This window comes from Amblyomma americanum, chromosome 6, assembly GCF_052857255.1.
Source record: "Amblyomma americanum isolate KBUSLIRL-KWMA chromosome 6, ASM5285725v1, whole genome shotgun sequence".
Taxonomy (NCBI): Eukaryota; Metazoa; Arthropoda; class Arachnida; order Ixodida; family Ixodidae; genus Amblyomma; species Amblyomma americanum.
In genome coordinates, this window is record NC_135502.1 from 26,902 (window position 1) to 49,108 (window position 22,207).

Here is a 22,207-nt window from a genome sequence, read left to right on the forward strand (position 1 = left end):
AGCTATGATTGCAAAATGCCATTCAAGTTAAAGCACTTTGAAGCGCAAGCATTATTTACTTTGGCGGATTTGATGTAAAAAAAACTTACCTTTGCAACTTTGAACAGAGGGCACTTCCAAAACAACAACTTCTTGCAATGTGCAATGTTGTGTTTGTTTTTCCATTGGTATAATAAGTTGAATGCAAGAGATATGAGACGTTTAATTGTTTGAAGCAACCCAGCTAACAGCAGGAGTACAAACGTCCCACGTATCTATCTGCCTAAATTCTTTTTTAGTTTCCATAAGTAAAAACAAACTAATAGTAACATAAAAACAGACAATATTTTCGGTAATACGTACCTTTGCAACTTTTATCAGAGGCCACTAGCAGGACTACAACTTCTTACTAAGGGTTATTTTTGTTTTGTTTATCCATATGTTATACATATTTCTCTGCAAGAGAGATGACAAGCCAAACTGCCTTAAGCAATCTACCTGCGAAAGGGACGATTTATTTGCAGTAAAAAAAAAACTATTAATAGCAAACTCAAACACTATTTGCGTTGGCGGATTGTATTTAAAAAATACTTACCTTTGCAACTTTGAACAGAGGGCACATGCAAAGCAACAACTTCTTGCCATGTGCTATGTCTTGTTTGTCTCTCCATGTATTTTACAAAGTAGTATGCAAGATTGATGACAACTTGAATTGTCTGAAGCAGCCCTACTGACTGCAGGGGTCCAAGCTTTACTCGTATTCTGCCTGCCTAAAATCTAATTTATTTGAAGTAATTTAAACTGATCGCAAATAAAAACTAACATTTGTTAGTGTGGCACACTTTATTAAACAAAATTCGTACCTATGCAACATTTAACAGGGGGCACTTGCAACGCTGCAACTTCTTGCTAACGTCTATTTTAGGCATAGAGGTTTCTCCACTTGTTATACAAACTTTTATGCAAGAGAGATGACATGCTAAATTCCCTGAAGCAACATGCCCGCAAAAATTGCATTTTAATTTGCATTATAAAAAGAAACTAATCGCAAAATTAAACGCAACCATTACTCATGTTGGCGCATGGATTGAATAGAGTACTTCAATCTGTATTCCGGGTCTTTCGGTTATGTGCGCTTGTAACTACGGCGCTGCCAAGCTCTTTCAATTCCCGCTAATGATTTTCCACGGCCAAATCTCAACAAAACTTTCTCTGTCCTATGTTCGTCCCTTTATTTAATACGCCTCTACTGTTTGGGACACTGCACAGCAATTGGAGCAAATTCGCAACAGGGCAGCAAGATTCGTCTCGGGCAGGTACGGCCGGGCGCAGGGATAGTTGTACAGAAATGAATAATGTCTTGACGTGGAAGCCCCGCCGCGGTGGCTCAGCGGTTAGGGCGCTCTACTGATCCGGAGTTCCCGGTTTCGAACCCGACCGTGCCGGCTGCGTTTTTATGGAGGCAAAACGCTAAGGCGCCCGTGTGCTGTGCGATGTCAGTGCACGTTAAAGATCCCCAGGTGGTCGAAATTATTCCGGAGCCCTCCACTAGACCACCTCATTCTTCATTTCTTCTTTCGCTCCCTCCTTATCCCTTCCCTTACAGCGTTGTTCAGGTGTCTAACGATATATGAGACAGATACTGCGCCATTTCCTTTCCCCTAAACCAATTATTATTATTATTATTATTATTATTATTATTATTATTATTATTATTATTATTATTATTATTATTATTGACGTGGGAAAGTCTTGCTGCTTCTAAACGACATGACCATTCTTGTAAAATTTGCGAGTACCGTCCCAGGACGAACTTGTTCGCGAATTCATTTTTTGTTGAAACTGTGCAACAGTGGAATCGACTTTCGGAGGTTCAAGTGTGCGCTGTAAACGAAGACGTTTTTTTTTTTTTGCCAATCCGTGAATCCGGGAACCTGCTATACTGCTATAACACCTTCGGGCAATGCGGGGTAATTCTTGATTAAAAATTCAAGTGCGAACTTTTCGGAGCGCGTCGTCTGTTCGCGCTTAAGTTTGGGCAGTGGTTTAGGACGCTTCATTCACTCGCTGCAAGTTGGCCTGTTATATATTGTCGCATCGCGACTGCTACAGCGCGGAGCTGAATATTTGATATACAGTACGGTACCAGCATCCGCTGCCCATTACGAGCGACCGCTTTTTGTAACAGAATGGCTGCGAAGAGAGCTTATATCATGCAAATCCTTGGAGGAATATCGCTAGTTTTTCAACACCTGTTGCGCCGGTTCAGTGGTACGCAGGAGCGCTCGAGGCGACTGAGCCGACGACTCGGGTTCAATAACGCGGCCGCGCCTTTCGATGAAGGCGAAAGGCAGGAGTGTGCTGTGAAATATCAGACTTACGGGTGGTCGAAATTAATCCAGATCCCTTCACTACGGCGTCCCTCACCGACAATGTGTCGCTTCGTGACGTGTCCCACAATTTACAATTTTTTTCACATTTTCCAGTCTTTGTAGAGCTTTCATGTGCACTGCATCGGAGCTGCATGGGTTTCTTGCCGCGCGGTATCACGTGAGCTGCCTTTGGCTGCAAGCAATGGGTACACCGCATTTTAGTTTCTGTGCTAAAATTGGCACATGCGGCACGTTGAATTCTTCCTCTTGAAAGTTTTGTGTGCTTACCAGCTTCACGACCTTTCCTAGGCACAGTCTGCTTTCCTGTCGGTACATGCCCCTGTCAGAATTAACTGCTTTTGTTCAATATTTGCTATGGCTTAGGGCATATTTAGTGCAGAAACTTCCATGATAAACAACTGTCTCACGCAACTAAATTTCAATGCGGCTGTAATACAAAAATGCAACTGCATGACAAATGTCTTGCATTTTCAGTGCTACTGTTTTCTTCCTGATTGCACATGTTATGCCTCAGCGAGCATGCACCGAGACTATGTGGCTGAAAACCTCTACTAATGCGCGTCCAGGGCTTTATGGGCAAGTGACACAGCAGCTATGCCAATGTCCACTTACTGAAGCTTTATTGCATGTTTGAGAACCTTCCTCACACACACGCAGAATTAAACAAACATAAATATGCACTGCAATTCATTTCAGAGCCTGCATGGTGGTGCGGAACATTGCATGCCATATGTATATCCGTTGCAGCTCTGAATGTTAAGAATTCCTGTTTTTGAATTCCCAATGCTGGTTGCTACATTACGTAGATAAAAAAGAAAGTACTAAAATAAGGGCTACTCGCACCCACCGCTCTCTGGCCCTTTGCAATAATGACGCAGTACGCTGTTGTTAGTGGCCCAATTTTTCATAGCAAAAACGACAACGTTGCTAATGGCCCGACTTTCTAAGCCGAAATTTTGGCGTTACTTCCACCACATTTTTAACACTGCAGTGCCTGCTGACACGCTAACACGTGAGTGTCACCAGGCTCTGCCTTTTAACTGTCGTAAGTGGTTCTGGTTGTTGGCGAAAAATTGTGTGCAGGGCGTGCAACTGTTTCTTGGAGAACACCTTCACTGCACTGCACAGGGTTAGGGGAGGGGAGTTAAAGATATAGAATAGAGGACGGGTCAGAAGGCGGAAAGGGCGGCAAGTGCACGGCAGAATGCGGCACGAAAAGCGCGATACACAGGCACGAGAAACAGTGGGCGGGAACACATTGCGAAGCGCGCACTGGTGTGAGTCAGAAGACACCCATGCACTCATTGATCACAGTATGTTTTTTAGTGCAGGAGGAGGGGAAGTGGAGACGCCAAAGAGTCTCTGGAAAGGGGTTTGCGGGCACACACAATGTAGCGCGCGATGGTGAAAATTCAGCACACTGGGGCACAATGCACAGAAGGTTTGTGTTCACAGCACGCAGCACAAAGCACTTGGGTGACACTAGATGCGCCTGCGAAGGCCTGCCTCATCGACGAAGGAGACGAGAGCGGACAGGGCAGCTTTCCTTTTGTGTGGCGATGCCTCAGGGAAGACTGGGTCGCCGGCAGTGGCAGAGGGCAGGCCGAGCTTGCTGTATTCGGCGCGCATTATGGAGCGCACGTTAGCATGAACGGGGCACTCACAGAGCAGGTGCTCAACTGTTTCTGTCTCTCCGCAGTCAATACAGTTCGTGTCGGCCTCTCCCATGAGGCGGTGGCGTCGGTCTGCCATGAAGACACAACCAATCCTGATGTGCAGGAGTAAAGAGTATGCCGCGCGTCCGAAGGCAGTGTACGGGACAGGCCTTGGGAGCTTGCCGGATGCGACGCGGGGGTCTGGGTGGCAAAGTGCAACCTTGTGGCGCAGTATGTGACGCGCTGCGTCAAAGGCCGAGATAGCCTCACAAACTGGAGCTGCTGGGTTGGAGTGGACTGCCTTGGCGAGTCAGTCAGCAGCTTCGTTTCCTAGCACTCCCACACGGGATGGCACCCACTGCAACAAAATACCACAGCCGCGCGCACTGAGCGTGCACAGTTTGTGGTGTCGCTGCTTAAAGATTACGCGTTATAAATATTAGGCAACAGCGCGCGGTGGCGCGTTGACAGCCGAGAGCACGGTGTAAGAATAGATAGGTGTACCAACGGCGCCGCTTGTCTTATGCTCCGGACGTTGCGCGACGAATCTCGCAGTTTTGCAGCGTGCTGATAGATGGCGGCACACAACAACAAAGCCTTGGGGGTCTCAAACCAGCGCCGGGGGGGAGACAACTTAAGAGACTCCGCCATATTGAATCCCAACTGGCCTCTGCCATGTACCGAAAAATGCTCGACTGGTAGCCCAGTGTAGCTATCATTGCAAAATGCCGTTCACGTTAAAGCACTTTGAAACGCAAGCATTATTTACTTTGGCGGATTTGATGTAAAGAAACTTACCTTTGCAACTTTGAACAGAGGGCACTTCCAAAGCAACAACTTCTTGCAATGTGCTAAGTTGTGTTTGTTTTTCCATTGGTATATTAAGTTGAATGCAAGAGATATGAGACGTTTAATTGTCTGAAGCAACCCAGCTAACAGCAGGAGTACAAACGTCCCACGTATCTATCTGCCTAAATTCTTTTTTAGTTTCCATAAGTAAAAACAAACTAAAAGTAACATAAAAACAGCCATTATTTTCGGTAATACGTACCTTTCCAACTTTTATCAGAGGCCACTAGCAGGACTACAACTTCGTACTAAGGGTTATTTTTGTTTTGTTTCTCCATATGTTATACAAATTTCTCTTCAAGAGAGATGACAAGCCAAATTGCCTTAAGCAATCTACCTGCGAAAGGGACGATTTATTTGCAGTAATAAAAAAAAGATTAATAGCAAAGTCAAACACTATTTGCGTTGCCGGATTGTATCTAAAAAATACTTACCTTTGCAACTTTGAACAGAGGGCACAAGCAAAGCAACAACTTCTTGCCATGTGCTAAGTCCTGTTTGTCTCTCCATGTATTTTACAAAGTAGTATGCAAGATGGATGACAACTTGAATTGTCTGAAGCAGCCCTACTGACTGCAGGGGTCCAAGCTTTACTCGTGTTCTGCCTGCTTAAAATATAATTTATTTCAAGTAAATTAAACTAATCGCAAATAAAAAAACATTAGTTAGTGTGGCACACTTTATTAAAGAAAATTCGTACCTATGCAACATTTAACAGGGACACTTGCAACGCTGCAACTTCTTGATAACGTCTATTTTAGGCATAGTGGTTTCTCCACTTGTTATACAAACTTTTATGCAAGAGAGATGACATGCTAAATTCCCTGAAGCAACATGCCCGCAAAAATTGCATTTTAATTTGCATTATAAAAAGAAACGAATCGCAAAATTAAACGCAACCATTACTCATGTTGGCGCATGGATTGAATAGAGTACTTCAATCTGTATTCCGGGTCTTTCGGTTATGTGCGCTTGTAACTACGGCGCTGCCAAGCTGTTTCAATTCCCGCTAATGAATTTCCACGGCCAAATCTCAACAAAACTTTCTCTGTCCTGTGTTCGTCCCTTTATTTAATACGCCTCTACTGTATGGGACACTGCACAGCAATTGGAGCAAATTCACAACAGGGCAGCAAGATTCGTCTCGGGCAGGTACGGCCGGGCGCAGGGATAGTTGTACAGCAATTAATAATGTCTTGTCGTGGAAGCCCCGCCGCGGTGGCTCAGCGGTTAGGGCGCTCGACTACTGGTCCGGAGTTCCCGGTTTCGAACCCGACCGTGCCGGCTGCGTTTTTATGGAGGCAAAACGCTAAGGCGCCCGTGTGCTGTGCGATGTCAGTGCACGTTAAAGATCCCCAGGTGGTCGAAATTATTCCGGAGCCCTCCACTAGAGCACCTCATTCTTCATTTCTTCTTTCACTCCCTCCTTATCCCTTCCCTTACAGCGCTGTTCAGGTGTCTAACGATATATGAGACAGATACTGCGCCATTTCCTTTCCCCTAAACCAATTATTATTATTATTATTATTATTATTGATAAGTCTTGCTCCTTCTAAACGACATGACCATTCTTGTAAAATTTGCGAGTACCGTCCCAGGACGAACTTGTTCGCGAATTCATTTTTTGTTGAAACTGTGCAACAGTGGAATCGACTTTCGGAGGTTCAAGTGTGCGCTGTAAACGAACACGTTTTTTTTTTTTTTGCCAATCCGTGAATCCGGGACCCTGCTATACTGCTATAACACCTTCGGGCAATGCGGGGTAATTCTTGACTAAAAATTCACCAGCAACCGCTGCCCATTACGAGCGAACGCTTTTTGTAACAGAATGGCTGCGAAGAGAGCTTATATCATGCAAATCCTTGGAGGAATATCGGTAGTTTTTCAACACCTGTTGCGCCGGTTCAGTGGTACGTAGGATCGAGCGCTCGAGGCGACTGAGCCGACGACTCGGGTTCAATAACGCGGCCGCGACTTTCGATGAAGGCGAAACGCAGGAGAGTGCTGTGAAATATCAGACTTACGGGTGGTCGAAATTAATCCAGATCCCTTCACTACCGCGTCCCTCACCGACAATGTGTCGCTTCGTGACGTGTCCCACAATTTACAATTTTTTTCACATTTTCTAGTCTTTGTAGAGCTTTCATGTGCACTGCATCGGAGCTGCAAGGGTTTCTTGCCGCGCGGTATCACGTGAGCTGCCTTTGGCTGCAAGCAATTGGTACACCGCATTTTAGTTTCTGTGCTAAAATTGGCACATGCGGCACGTTGAATTCTTCCTCTTGAAAGTTTTGTGTGCTTACCAGCTTCACGACCTTTCCTAGGCACACAGTCTGCTTTCCTGTCGGTACATGCCCCTGTCAGAATTAACTGCTTTTGTTCAATATTTGCTATGGCTTAGGGCATATTTAGTGCAGAAACTTCCATGATAAACAACTGTCTCAAGCTACTAAATTTCAATGCGGCTGTAATACAAAAATGCAACTGCATGACAAATGTCTTGCATTTTCAGTGCTACTGTTTTCTTCCTGATTGCACATGTTATGCCTCAGCGAGCATGCACCGAGACTATGTGGCTGAAAACCTCTACTAATGCGCGTCCAGGGCCTTATGGGCAAGTGACACAGCAACTATGCCAATGTCCACTTACTGAAGCTTTATTGCATGTATGAGAACCTTGCTCACACACACGCAGAAGTAAACAAACATAAATATCCACTGCAATTCATTTCAGAGCCTGCATGGTGGTGCGGAACATTGCATGCCATATGTATATCCATTGCAGCTCTGAATGTTAAGAATTCCCGTTCTTGAATTCCCAATGCTGGTTGCTACATTACGTAGATAAAAGAGAAAGTACTAAAATAAGTGCTTTGTTTTATGGGGTCTTTCGAAATATCCAGTAGATTCAGAATGTAATATCAGTGTTGCTTCCCATCAAGGCAGAGAGGCCTTGCAGAGGTAAAAGAATATCGGTTTGCGAGTTGCACAGTGAATTATACATTCTTCTTTTTTCCACGGTGTTAAATTGTTTGAAAATGTTTGAGATGTTGTTAAAGTAAAAAACCTTTTCACATGGGTAATTGCTGTTTGTACCCCAACAGAATTATCTCTTTTTGGTTTCCATGTGCTGTCTAGGGAAGCTAACTGCCATTCTTTAAATTCTATGCATGCTGATTATGGCTGATATACTGTGACATTTCTTTTCTGTTAGGTAATTTCAATAGGAAAATTAATCTTCAGACAATGGACACGATGTGAGCAAAATTACAAGCTGTCACTACAAAATAATCTTCTGTATACCGTATACTTCTCTTAATCTGGCAAAGGATATCTTGGCAATCAATTATGGCTGATATACTGTGACATTTCTTTTCTGTTAGGTAAGCTTCAGTAGGAAAATGAATCTTCGGACAATGGACACGATGTGAGCAAAATTACAAGCTGTCACTACAAAATAATCTTCTGTATACCGTATACTTCTCTTAATCTGGCAAAGGATATCTTGGCAATCAAATAATGCCCTTTGAATATCAATCTGTGCAGGGAATGTTGCCTCCACAAACTTCGAGTTCTGTTCAAACACCAGAAAAGAGAAAACAAGCGGTGGTAAGTAAGGCAGGCAGGCAAGGTTAACCTGAAAACAACATACAACACCAGAGCTTTCACATGTATATGTGAATGGCTTATTTCTGGCATGTTTTTATTACTGCAACCTATTTACAGCGCATAGGTAAGGGGTCTTGAGTGACTGGATCAGCTTGATTTTACACCCATGACTCTTGCTAACACACTTAAAACATTTGTATGCCTTTTTTTTATCAATAAACCAATCAATTTTTTAGTGTGTGTGTCCTCCACATCAAGCTGAGAGAGCCCCTGCCAGATCTCTCGGCTTGGAAATGGGTGTCCAGCAACACAAGCAACGGCGAGTGCAAAGGAAATTTTTTTTCCTACACCTCAGTGCGAACCTCCTGCATTTTTGTTACCCCTGAAGAAAGTACACGTGGCTGGAACCGAGCAGCTTGTGATTGTAGAAGGTGACTAAATTTTGATTCTGCTTTATAGGTTGACACTCCGGAGAAAGCTTTCTTGAGAGCACGTGCAGCAAAGTTTGCCTCGGAGCACATAAAGACTCGAAAGCGGATCAAGCGGCTGCAGCAGTCTAGAAGACCCCAGAAAAAAAAAATGCTTGAAGAATTGAAGGCTGTGATTCAAATGCTACAGAGGCAAAATATCGTGCTGAAGGATCAGGTGGCTGTGCTTGACAAACCTTGGAATAGCCAATCAACACCTCCCTAAAAAACAGATATCCAAGCGCCCTGGCCGGGATGTGCCGAGGCAGTTTTCACCTGAGCTCAGGGCCTTTGCGCTGTCACTCAATTTCTACTCGCCACAAGCATACAATTACGTGAGACAGGTCTTCGACACCTGCTTGCCCCACCAAAGAACACTGCGAGAGTGGTATCAGACAGTAGATGGCAATGCTGGCTTTTCAACTGAGGCATTCAATGCTCTAAAAATGAAATGCACCGAGATGAGCAGCAGAGGCCACCAAACTGTATGCAGTCTGATGACTGATGAAATGTCAGTCAGGCAGCAGGTTCAGTGGAACAGGGGCAATTCTGAGGGGTTTGCTGACAAGGGCACAGGAGTTGATGGTGACTGCCTGCCACAGGCAAAAGCTGCTTTTTGTTGTAATGGCAGTAGCCATTAACGGACGGTGGAAGCTGCCGCTCGGATACTTTTTAGTAGATGGACTTCTCGGCGAGCAGCGAGCTGATCTAGTTATATACACAAAGCCTGCTTCTTGCCCACGATGCTGGGGCAATGGTTGTAGCTCTAACAGGCGATGGAGCTCCAGCAAATACAGCCATGTCAGAGGAGCTGGGCTGCAGCTTCAAAAATGTAGACCAACTGAAGACGACATTCTCTCATCCTGCCACCCAAAAACCAGCGGCAGCATTTCTTGACCCTTGTCATATTTTAAAACTTGTCACAAATGCTCTAGCGCACAAAAAATCAACAAGGGAAACACGGTGGCATGGCAGCATATTGAGCGGCTACATAGTTTGCCACAAAAAGAAGGGCTCCACTTGGCCAACAAGCTGCACAGAGCGCATATTCAATGGCAGAGGCAGCCGAGAAAGGTCAGGTGTGCGGCCCAAGTTATGAGCCCTTCTGTGGTCACAGCACTTGCTGAATGTCGAGTGCTCAAAGTAGAAGGTTTTGCCGACTCACAGCCAAGTGAAGAATTTTTGAGGTGCATTAACAATACCTTTGATGCGTTGAATTGAAGGTCCATAGAGCAAAAGGGATTCAAGAAACTTTTAAATGAGTGAAATTTCAAAGATGTTGAAGCCATGTTTAGAGCCTCCATCATTTACCTGTCATCACTGAGCAAGTCTACCAGTGGCCACAGCATGATTGAGACGGCACAAAAAACGGGATTTTCAGATTTCACCACATGTATGAAAAGCTTACTTGCACTCTACAATTTCACTGTCATGGAAAAGAAAGTCCTCAAATATATATAGGCACACAAAATTTGTCAAGACTGCCTGGAACTTTTTTTCGGACTTATCAGGTCCCACAGAGGCCACAACGACCACCCAACTATTGTACAATTTCGTGCTGCTTTCAGAAAAGTAGTAGTTCACAATGAGCTCGGTGATGTAGCAACAGGGAACTGCCTGCCTTTAGAAACTGCAGCAATCTTGTCGTGCGGTAGTGCTATTATTGCTTCAGCAACTGAGACACTAAACGCGTCAAAAGGCAGGAGGCGCATCTTGAATGCGGACACTGCTGCGCAGCACCAAATAGCCAGAGATCACGACTGTATCTCACATCCAGAGCATAATACTGAATGGGGAGACAGAGTAGTGACGTACCTGGCAGGTTACGTTTCACACAAGTTGCATACTAAGCTGATGTGTGACCAGTGTGCGGTAGCGTTGTTTGCATCTCGACCACAGGGTGACACATACTCTTTCATTCAGAGAAAAAGTAGCGGAGGGCTGAGCTACCCATCAGAGAGAGAGTGTAATTAAAATCTGTCGTAAATCTGAGTCTCTTGTTCGATTGCCATTGCACGGTAAAAGCCTGTCATCAAGAACTTTGTTAACTAACCTTGTGCATGAAGTTTTGGTTTCATTCCAGCAAAGATATCTGTTTCTGGAGCTTCATGGCCACATGTTTCCGCTTGAGAATCATTATGTCCTTCTAGTGCAGAGCATTGCAGGGTGCTTTTTAAACATAGGCTCTATCACGTAGGCAAGAAGGTCACAGAAAGCTTCCAGGATAGCCATGTGCGACAAATTTTTAGGAAGCTTACCCAGTTTAAGGGCCAGTAGCGGGCATATAGCTACCGAGTTTCTTTCCGAAACTGTGAGGCAAAAGAATGCATGTCCAGTGGAGCATCATTTGGGAGAGAGGGGGAAGGGGTTATCATTTCAGGAGGGTTCTGGCTATGTACTGCGGCCAGTAGTTTAATCTTGCAATAGTCATAAGTCCTCAGTCTGAATCCTCTGCTAGTTTTTGCAGATAAATGTTTTGGTCAGCTCACACTCGTCAATGACTGGTTAGTAAACCCTGAATCCCCCCTTTTTTTGTGCATAGCATTTAGCATGTATATTTAACTATTGTTTGATTGCACGCTGATAACGTAAATAATGCCTCCTATATTTGCTTACTGGCCGTATTGGTTGGTCAAGAGCCCAAATAAATGTTTCTGACTATGCAACATGGTGTCACTGCTCTACTTTCACTATTATACATTTGGACATGCACAAAACTGTGTAAACAGGCCCTGCAGGCCAGCACGAACTGATGAAATCCTTTCAACAAGAGGCGGAGACTAAGGTAGGTCAACGGGGCCTCTTGCTTATATGACCAAGAAGAACCATTTCCACCTTAGTTCCTGCAGCAATATCTTGGGGATTTGTAAACAAGGTTGAGAAAGGTGGTGCAAGTTGCACAGCTAGGTCGTATCGGCTACACTGTATCGTTTATTCTGAGCGTGCATATATGTTAGCCAAGTTGATATTTATCGGGTGACTGAGAATACCGACTAGGTGAGCACCGTTGAAGTTATGCTGCAGAATAACTGTATGACAGAGCTAGCTTTGGTCCGACCGCGTAGCTGCGGGGTTAACAATTAATAGCCCCATGCTACTGAAGCTGAGTTGCATGCGCGCGTATTGTACAGGGTTCATGTGCTCTCGCGCGCATGGCAGTGGCTCATTCAGAGAGGTTTTTCACTTATTCTATATATACATAGTTTTGCAGTGCTAAACTCGCACTGTGCGAATACTACTTGGGGGGGGGGGGGGCACCCTGCGCTCCGGACGACGCGGATTTATAAGCTTGGTATATACTGTCGTATAACATCTCTGTGTGAAATTCCAGCGAGAATAAGCGAGCGTAACAGAGAGAAGCATTTTACGGTGAGCGTTTAGCGTTGCAGCAGTCAGTACAGCGCAATTAATATATACACCAAAGCGCAAGGTGATCCATTTCGGACACACAAGATCGAGCGACTGCAATGGGATCAAGTGCAGAGCGCTGAGCCGTTGCGGGCTGCAGTGGCCGGACGACTGTTATTTTAAGGGTTTCGAGAAATAAGGTGTCTCGAAAGCGCGCAGCCCGCCGCAGTCGTTCCCCTCGCACGGGCGTAGAGCCCGGCAGCCCTTCCGACGCCGAGGAATACGATCGCAAAAGCGTGCCGCTCGGTGTTATTCTACGCCTGCTACGCAAACTTCCTTTTGACACACAGCGGGGCAACGTGGAAAACGCTGAAAGCCTCTGCGTGTCTGCATAGTTCAAAAGGATGCAGTAGGCTGCTGCAGAAAACGAAGGCTCGGTGCCGCACAGCCCGATCGCTCCGCATCACTGCACTAGCTTTGAAGAGAAAAATTTCCGCTAAACGGCGATTCGACACATCCAGAAGAAATCGTAAATGAGTGCGTACCGCTGCGAGGCGAGGCGAGGCGACTTTCAGACGCAAGGCAAAGCCGAGCACATCACCTCGAAAGCCACCGAGAAAAAAACTCGGGCTACTTGCACCCACCGCTCTCTGGCCCTTTGCAATAATGACGCAGTACGCTGTTGTTAGTGGCCCGATTTTTCATAGCAAAAACGACAACGTTGCTAATGGCCCGACTTTCTAAGCCTAAATTTTGGCGTTACTTCCACCACATTTTTAACACTGCAGTGCCTGCTAACACGCTGACACGGGAGTGTCACCAGGCTCTGCCTTTTAACTGTCGTAAGTGGTTCTGGTTGTTGGCGAAAAATTTGTGTGCAGGGCGTGCAACTGTTTCTTGGAGAACACCTTCGCTGCACTGCACAGGGTTAGGGGAGGGGAGTTAAAGAGATAGAATAGAGGACGGGTCAGAAGGCGGAAAGGGCGGCAAGTGCACGGCAGAATGCGGCACGAAAAGCGCGATACACAGGCACGAGAAACAGTGGGCGGGCACACATTGCGAAGCGCGCACTGGTGTGAGTCAGAAGACGCCCATGCACTCATTGATCACTGTATGTTTCTTAGTGCAGGAGGAGGGGAAGTGGAGACGCCAAAGAGTCTCTGGAAAGGAATTTGCGGGCACACACAATGTAGCGCGCGATGGTGAAAATTCAGCACACTGGGGCACAATGCACAGAAGGTTTGTGTTCACAGCACGCAGCACAAAGCACTTGGGTGACACTAGATGCGCCTGCGAAGGCCTGCCTCATCGACGAAGGAGACGAGAGCGGACAGGGCAGCTTTCCTTTTGTGTGGCGATGCCTCAGGGAAGACTGGGTCGCCGGCAGTGGCAGAGGGCAGGCCGAGCTTGCTGCATTCGGCGCGCATTATGGAGCGCACGTTAGCATGAACGGGGCACTCACAAAGCAGGTGCTCAACTGTTTCTGTCTCTCCGCAGTCAATACAGTTTGTGTCGGCCTCTCCCATGAGGCGGTGGCGTCGGTCTGCCGTGAAGACACAACCAATCCTGATGTGCAGGAGTAAAGAGTATGCCGCGCGTCCGAAGGCAGTGTACGGGACAGGCCTTGGGAGCTTGCCGGATGCGACGCGGGGGTCTGGGTGGTAAAGTGCAACCTTGTGGCGCAGTATGTGACGCGCTGCGTCAAAGGCCGAGATAGCCTCACAAACTGGAGCTGCTGGGTTGGAGTGGACTGCCTTGGCGAGTCGGTCAGCAGCTTCGTTTCCTGGCACTCCCACACGGTATGGCACCCACTGCAACAAAATATCACAGTCGCGCGCACTGAGCGTACACAGTTTGTGGTGTCGCTGCTTAAAGATTACGCGTTATAAATATTAGGCAACCGCGCGCGGTGACGGCCGAGAGCACGGTGTAAGAATAGATAGGTGTACCAAGGCGCCGCTTGTCTTATGCTCCGGACGTTGCGCGAGGAATCTCGCAGTTTTGCAGAGTGCTGATAGATGGCGGCACACAACAACAAGGCCTTGGGTGTCTCAAACCAGCGCCGTTGGAGACAACTTAAGAGACTCCGCCAGAATGAATCCCAACTGGCCTCTGCCATGTACCGCAAAATGCTCGACTGGTAGCCCAGTGTAGCTATCATTGCAAAATGCCGTTCAAGTTAAAGCACTTTGAAGCGCAAGCATTATTTACTTTGGCGGATTTGATGTAAAAAAACTTACCTTTGCAACATTGAACGGAGGGCACTTCCAAAGCAACAACTTCTTGCAATGTGCTAAGTTGTGTTTGTTTTTCCATTGGTATATTAAGTTGAATGCAAGAGATATGAGATGTTTAATTGTCTGAAGCAACCCAGCTAACATCAGGAGTACAAATGTCCCACGTATCTATCTGCCTAAATTCTTTTTTAGTTTCCATAAGTAAGAACAAACTAATAGTAACATAAAAACAGACAATATTTTCGGTAATACGTACCTTTGCAACTTTTATCAGAGGCCACTAGCAGGACTACAACTTCGTACTAAGGGTTATTTTAGTTTTGTTTCTCCATATGTTATACAAATTTCTCTTCAAGAGAGATGACAAGCCAAATTGCCTTAAGCAATCTACCTGCGAAAGGCACGATTTATTTGCAGTAATAAAAAAAACGATATTTAGCAAAAACGCAGCCGAACCCGACCGCGGCGGCTGCGTTTTTATGGAGGAAAAACGCTAAGGCGCCCGTGTGCTGTGCGATGTCAGGGCACATTAAAGATCCCCAGGTGGTCGAAATTATTCCGGAGCCCTCCACTACGGCACCTAATTCTTCCTTTCTTCTTTCACTCCCTCTCTTCTCCCTTCCCTTACGGCGCGGTTCAGGTGTCCAACGATATATGAGACAGATAGACAGATACTGCGCCATTTCCTTTCCCCAAAAAACCAATTATTATTAGCAAACTCAAACACTATTTGCGTTGGCGGATTGTATTTAAAAAATACTTACCTTTGCAACTTTGAACAGACGGCACATGCAAAGCAACAACTTCTTGCCATGTTCTAGGTCCTGTTTGTCTCTCCATGGATTTTACAAAGTAGTATGCAAGATTGATGACAACTTGAATTGTCTGAAACAGCCCTACTGACTGCAGGGGTCCAAGCTTTACTCGTATTCTGCCTGCCTAAAATCTAATTTAATTGAAGTAAATTAAACTAATCGCAAATAAAAACAAACATTTTTTAGTGTGGCACACTTTATTAAACAAAATTCGTACCTATGCAACATTTAACAGGGGGCACTTGCAACGCTGCAACTTCTTGCTAATGTCTATTTTAGGCATAGAGGTTTCTCCACCTGTTATACAAACTTTTATGCAAGAGAGATGACTTGCTAAATTCCCTGAAGCAACATGCCCGCAAAAATTGCATTTTAATTTGCATTATAAAAAGAAACTAATCGCAAATTTTAACGCAACCATTACTCATGTTGGCGCATGGATTGAATAGAGTACTTCAATCTGTATTCCGGGTCTTTCGGTTATGTGCGCTTGTAACTACGACGCTGCCAAGCTGTTTCAATTCCCGCTAATGAATTTTCACGGCCAAATCTCAACAAAACTTTCTGTCCTGTGTTCGTCCCTTTATTTAATACGCCTCTACTGTATGGGACACTGCACAGCAATTGGAGCAAATTCACAACAGGGCAGCAAGATTCGTCTCGGGCAGGTACGGCCGGGCGCAGGGATAGTTGTACAGCAATTAATAATGTCTTGTCGTGGAAGCCCCGCCGCGGTGGCTCAGCGGTTAGGGCGCTCGACTACTGATCCGGAGTTCCCGGTTTCTAACCCGACCGTGCCGGCTGCGTTTTTATGGAGGCAAAACGCTAAGGCGCCCGTGTGCTGTGCGATGTCAGTGCACGTTAAAGATCCCCAGGTGGTCGAAATTATTCCGGAGCCCTCCACTAGAGCACCTCATTCTTCATTTCTTCTTTCACTCCCTCCTTATCCCTTCCCTTACAGCGCTGTTCAGGTGTCTAACGATATATAAGACAGATACTGCGCCATTTCCTTTCCCCTAAACCAATTATTATTATTATTATTATTATTATTAATATTATTATTATTATTATTGACGTGGGAAAGTCTTGCTGCTTCTAAACGACATGACCATTCTTGTAAAATTTGCGAGTACCGTCCCAGGACGAACTTGTTCGCGAATTCATTTTTTGTTGAAACTGTGCAACAGTGGAATCGACTTTCGGAGGTTCAAGTGTGCGCTGTAAACGAACACGTTTTTTTTTTTTTTTGCCAATCCGTGAATCCGGGACCCTGCTATACTGCTATAACACCTTCGGGCAATGCGGGGTAATTCTTGATTAAAAATTCACCAGCAACCGCTGCCCATTACGAGCGACCGCTTTTTGTAACAGAATGGCTGCGAAGAGAGCTTATATCATGCAAATCCTTGGAGGAATATCGGTAGTTTTTCAACACCTGTTGCGCCGGTTCAGTGGTACGTAGGAGCGCTCGAGGCGACTGAGCCGACGACTCGGGTTCAATAACGCGGCCGCGACTTTCGATGAAGGCGAAACGCAGGAGTGTGCTGTGAAATATCAGACTTACGGGTGGTCGAAATTAATCCAGATCCCTTCACTACGGCGTCCCTCACCGACAATGTGTCGCTTCGTGACGTGTCCCACAATTTACAATTTTTTTCACATTTTCTAGTCTTTGTAGAGCTTTCATGTGCACTGCATCGGAGCTGCAAGGGTTTCTTGCCGCGCGGTATCACGTGAGCTGCCTTTGGCTGCAAGCAATTGGTACACCGCATTTTAGTTTCTGTGCTAAAATTGGCACATGCGGCACGTTGAATTCTTCCTCTTGAAAGTTTTGTGTGCTTACCAGCTTCACGACCTTTCCTAGGCACACAGTCTGCTTTCCTGTCGGTACATGCCCCTGTCAGAATTAACTGCTTTTGTTCAATATTTGCTATGGCTTAGGGCATATTTAGTGCAGAAACTTCCATGATAAACAACTGTCTCAAGCTACTAAATTTCAATGCGGCTGTAATACAAAAATGCAACTGCATGACAAATGTCTTGCATTTTCAGTGCTACTGTTTTCTTCCTGATTGCACATGTTATGCCTCAGCGAGCATGCACCGAGACTATGTGGCTGAAAACCTCTACTAATGCGCGTCCAGGGCCTTATGGGCACGTGACACAGCAACTATGCCAATGTCCACTTACTGAAGCTTTATTGCATGTATGAGAACCTTGCTCACACACACGCAGAAGTAAACAAACATAAATATGCACTGCAATTCATTTCAGAGCCTGCATGGTGGTGCGGAACATTGCATGCCATATGTATATCCGTTGCAGCTCTGAATGTTAAGAATTCCCGTTTTTGAATTCCCAATGCTGGTTGCTACATTACGTAGATAAAAAAGAAAGTACTAAAATAAGTGCTTTGTTTTGTGGGGTCTTTAGAAATATCCAGTAGATTCAGAATGTAATATCAGTGTTGCTTCCCATCAAGGCAGAGAGGCCTTGCAGAGGTAAAAGAATATCGGTTTGCGAGTTGCACAGTGAATTATACATTCTTCTTTTTTCCACGGTGTTAATTTGTTTGAAAATGTTTGAGATGTTGTTAAAGTAAAAAACCTTTTCACATGGGTAATTGCTGTTTGTACCCCAACAGAATTATCTCTTTTTGGTTTCCATGTGCTGTCTGGGGAAGCTAACTGCCATTCTTTAAATTATATGCGTGCTGATTATGGCTGATATACTGTGACATTTCTTTTCTTTTAGGTAATTTCAATAGGAAAATTAATCTTCAGACAATGGACACGATGTGAGCAAAATTACAAGCTGTCACTACAAAATAATCTTCTGTATACCGTATACTTCTCTTAATCTGGCAAAGGATATCTTGGCAATCAAATAATGCCCTTTGAATATCAATCTGTGCAGGGAATGTTCCCTCCACAAACTTCGAGTTCTGTTCAAACACCAGAAAAGAGAAAACAAGCGGTGGTAAGTAAGGCAGGCAGGCAAGGTTAACCTGAAAACAACATACAACACCAGAGCTTTCACATGTGTATGTGAATGGCTTAATTCTGGCATGTTTTTATTACTGCAACCTATTTACAGCGCATAGGTAAGGGGTCTTGAGTGACTGGATCAGCTTGATTTTACACCCATGACTCTTGCTAACACACTTAAAACATTTGTATGCCTTTTTTTTATCAATAAACCAATCAATTTTTTAGTGTGTGTGTCCTTCACATCAAGCTGAGAGAGCCCCTGCCAGATCTCTCGGCTTGGAAATGGGTGTCCAGCAACACAAGCAACGGCGAGTGCAAAGGAAATTTTTTTTCCTACACCTCAGTGCGAACCTCCTGCATTTTTGTTACCCCTGAAGAAAGTACACGTGGCTGGAACCGAGCAGCTTGTGATTGTAGAAGGTGACTAAATTTTGATTCTGCTTTATAGGTTGACACTCCGGAGAAAGCTTTCTTGAGAGCACATGCAGCAAAGTTTGCCTCGGAGCACATAAAGGCTCGAAAGCGGATCAAGCGGCTGCAGCAGTCTAGAAGACCCCAGAAAAAAAAAAACGCTTGAAGAATTGAAGGCTGTGATTCAAATGCTACAGAGGCAAAATATCGTGCTGAAGGATCAGGTGGCTGTGCTTGACAAACCTTGGAACAGCCAATCAACACCTCCCTAAAAAACAGATATCCAAGCTCCCTGGCCGGGATGTGCCGAGGCAGTTTTCACCTGAGCTCAGGGCCTTTGCGCTGTCACTCAATTTCTACTCGCCACAAGCATACAATTACGTGAGACAGGTCTTCGACACCTGCTTGCCCCACCAAAGAACACTGCGAGAGTGGTATCAGACTGTAGATGGCAATGCTGGCTTTTCAACTGAGGCATTCAATGCTCTAAAAATGAAATGCACCGAGATGAGCAGCCGAGGCCACCAAACTGTATGCAGTCTGATGACTGATGAAATGTCAGTCAGGCAGCAGGTTCAGTGGAACAGGGGCAATTCTGAGGGGTTTGCTGACAAGGGCACAGGAGTTGATGGTGACTGCCTGCCACAGGCAAAAGCTGCTTTTTGTTGTAATGGCAGTAGCCATTAACGGACGGTGGAAGCTGCCGCTCGGATACTTTTTAGTAGATGGTCTTCTCGGCGAGCAGCGAGCTGATCTAGTTATATACACAAAGCCTGCTTCTTGCCCACGATGCTGGGGCAATGATTGTAGCTCTAACAGGCGATGGAGCTCCAGCAAATACAGCAATGTCAGAGGAGCTGGGCTGCAGCTTCAAAAATGTAGATCAACTGAAGACGACATCCTCTCATCCTGCCACCCAAAAACCAGCGGCAGCATTTCTTGACCCTTGTCATATTTTAAAACTTGTCAGAAATGCTCTAGCGCACAAAAATTCAACAAGGGAAACACGGTGGCATGGCAGCATATTGAGCGGCTACATAGTTTGCAACAAAAAGAAGGGCTTCACTTGGCCAACAAGCTGCACAGAGCGCATATTCAATGGCAGAGGCAGCCGAGGAAGGTCAGGTGTGCGGCCCAAGTTATGAGCCCTTCTGTGGTCACAGCACTTGCTGAATGTCGAGTGCTCAAAGTAGAAGGTTTTGCCGACTCACAGCCAAGTGAGGAATTTTTGAGGTGCATTAACAATACCTTTGATGCGTTGAATTGAAGGTCCATACAGCAAAAGGGATTCAAGAAAGTTTTAAATGATTGAAATTTCAAAGATGTTGAAGCCATGTTTAGAGCCTCCATCATTTACCTGTCATCACTGAGCAAGTCTACCAGTGGCCACAGCATGATTGAGACGGCACAAAAAACGGGATTTTCAGATTTCACCACATGTATGAAAAGCTTACTTGCACTCTACAATTTCACTGTCATGGAAAAGAAAGTCCTCAAATATATATAGGCACACAAAATTTGTCAAGACTGCCTGGAACTTTTTTTCGGACTTATCAGGTCCCACAGAGGCCACAACGACCACCCAACTATTGTACAATTTCGTGCTGCTTTCAGAAAAGTAGTAGTTCACAATGAGCTCGGTGATGTAGCAACAGGGAACTGCCTGCCTTTAGAAACTGCAGCAATCTTGTCGTGCGGTAGTGCTATTATTGCTTCAGCAACTGAGACACTAAACGCGTCAAAAGGCAGGAGGCGCATCTTGAATGCGGACACTGTTGCGCAGCACCAAATAGCCAGAGATCACGACTGTATCTCACATCCAGAGCATAATACTGAATGGGGAGACAGAGTAGTGACGTACCTGGCAGGTTACGTTTCACACAAGTTGCATACTAAGCTGATGTGTGACCAGTGTGCGGTAGCGTTGTTTGCATCTCGACCACAGGGTGACACATACTCTTTCATTCAGAGAAAAAGTAGCGGAGGGCTGAGCTACCCATCAGAGAGAGAGTGTAATTAAAATCTGTCGTAAATCTGAGTCTCTTGTTCGATTGCCATTGCACGGTAAAAGCCTGTCACCAAGAACTTTGTTAACTAACCTTGTGCATGAAGTTTTGGTTTCATTCCAGCAAAGATATCTGTTTCTGGAGCTTCATGGCCACATGTTTCCGCTTGAGAATCATTATGTCCTTCTAGTGCAGAGCATTGCAGGGAGCTTTTTAAACATAGGCTCTATCACGTAGGCAAGAAGGTCACAGAAAGCTTCAAGGATAGCCATGTGCGACAAATTTTTAGGAAGCTTACCCAGTTTAAGGGCCAGTAGCGGGCATATAGCTACCGAGTTTCTTTCCGAAACTGTGAGGCAAAAGAATGCATGTCCAGTGGAGCATCATTTGGGAGAGAGGGGGAAGGGGTTATCATTTCAGGAGGGTTCTGGCTATGTACTGCGGCCAGTATTTTAATCTTGCAATAGTCATAAGTCCTCAGTCTGAATCCTCTGCTAGTTTTTGCAGATAAATGTTTTGGTCAGCTCACACTCGTCAATGACTGGTTAGTAAACCCTGAATCCCCCCTTTTTTTGTGCATAGCATTTAGCATGTATATTTAACTATTGTTTGATTGCACGCTGATAATGTAAATAATGCCTCCTATATTTGCTTACTGGCCGTATTGGTTGGTCAAGAGCCCAAATAAATGTTTCTGACTATGCAACATGGTGTCACTGCTCTACTTTCACTATTATACATTTGGACATGCACAAAACTGTGTAAACAGGCCCTGCAGGCCAGCACGAACTGATGAAATCCTTTCAACAAGAGGTGGAGACTAGAAGAACCATTTCCACCTTAGTTCCTGCAGCAATATCTTGGGGATTTGTAAACAAGGTTGAGAAAGGTGGTGCAAGTTGCACAGCTAGGTCGTATCGGCTACACTGTATCGTTTATTCTGAACGTGCATATATGTTAGCCAAGTTGATATTTATCGGGTGACTGAGAATACCGACTAGGTGAGCACCGTTGAAGTTATGCTGCAGAATAACTGTATGACAGAGCTAGCTTTGGTCCGACCGCGTAGCTGCGGGGTTAACAATTAATAGCCCCATGCTACTGAAGCTGAGTTGCATGCGCGCGTATTGTACAGGGTTCGTGTGCTCTCGCGCGCATGGCAGCGGCTCATTCAGAGAGGTTTTTCACTTAATCTATATATACATAGTTTTGCAGTGCTAAACTCGCACTGTGCGAATACTACTTGGGGGGGGGGGGGCACCTGCGCTCCGGACGACGCGGATTTATAAGCTTGGTATATACTGTCGTATAACATCTCTGTGTGAAATTCCAGCGAGAATAAGCGAGCGTAACAGAGAGAAGCATTTTACGGTGAGCGTTTAGCGTTGCAGCAGTCGGTACAGCGCAATTAATATATACACCAAAGCGCAAGGTGATCCATTTCGGAC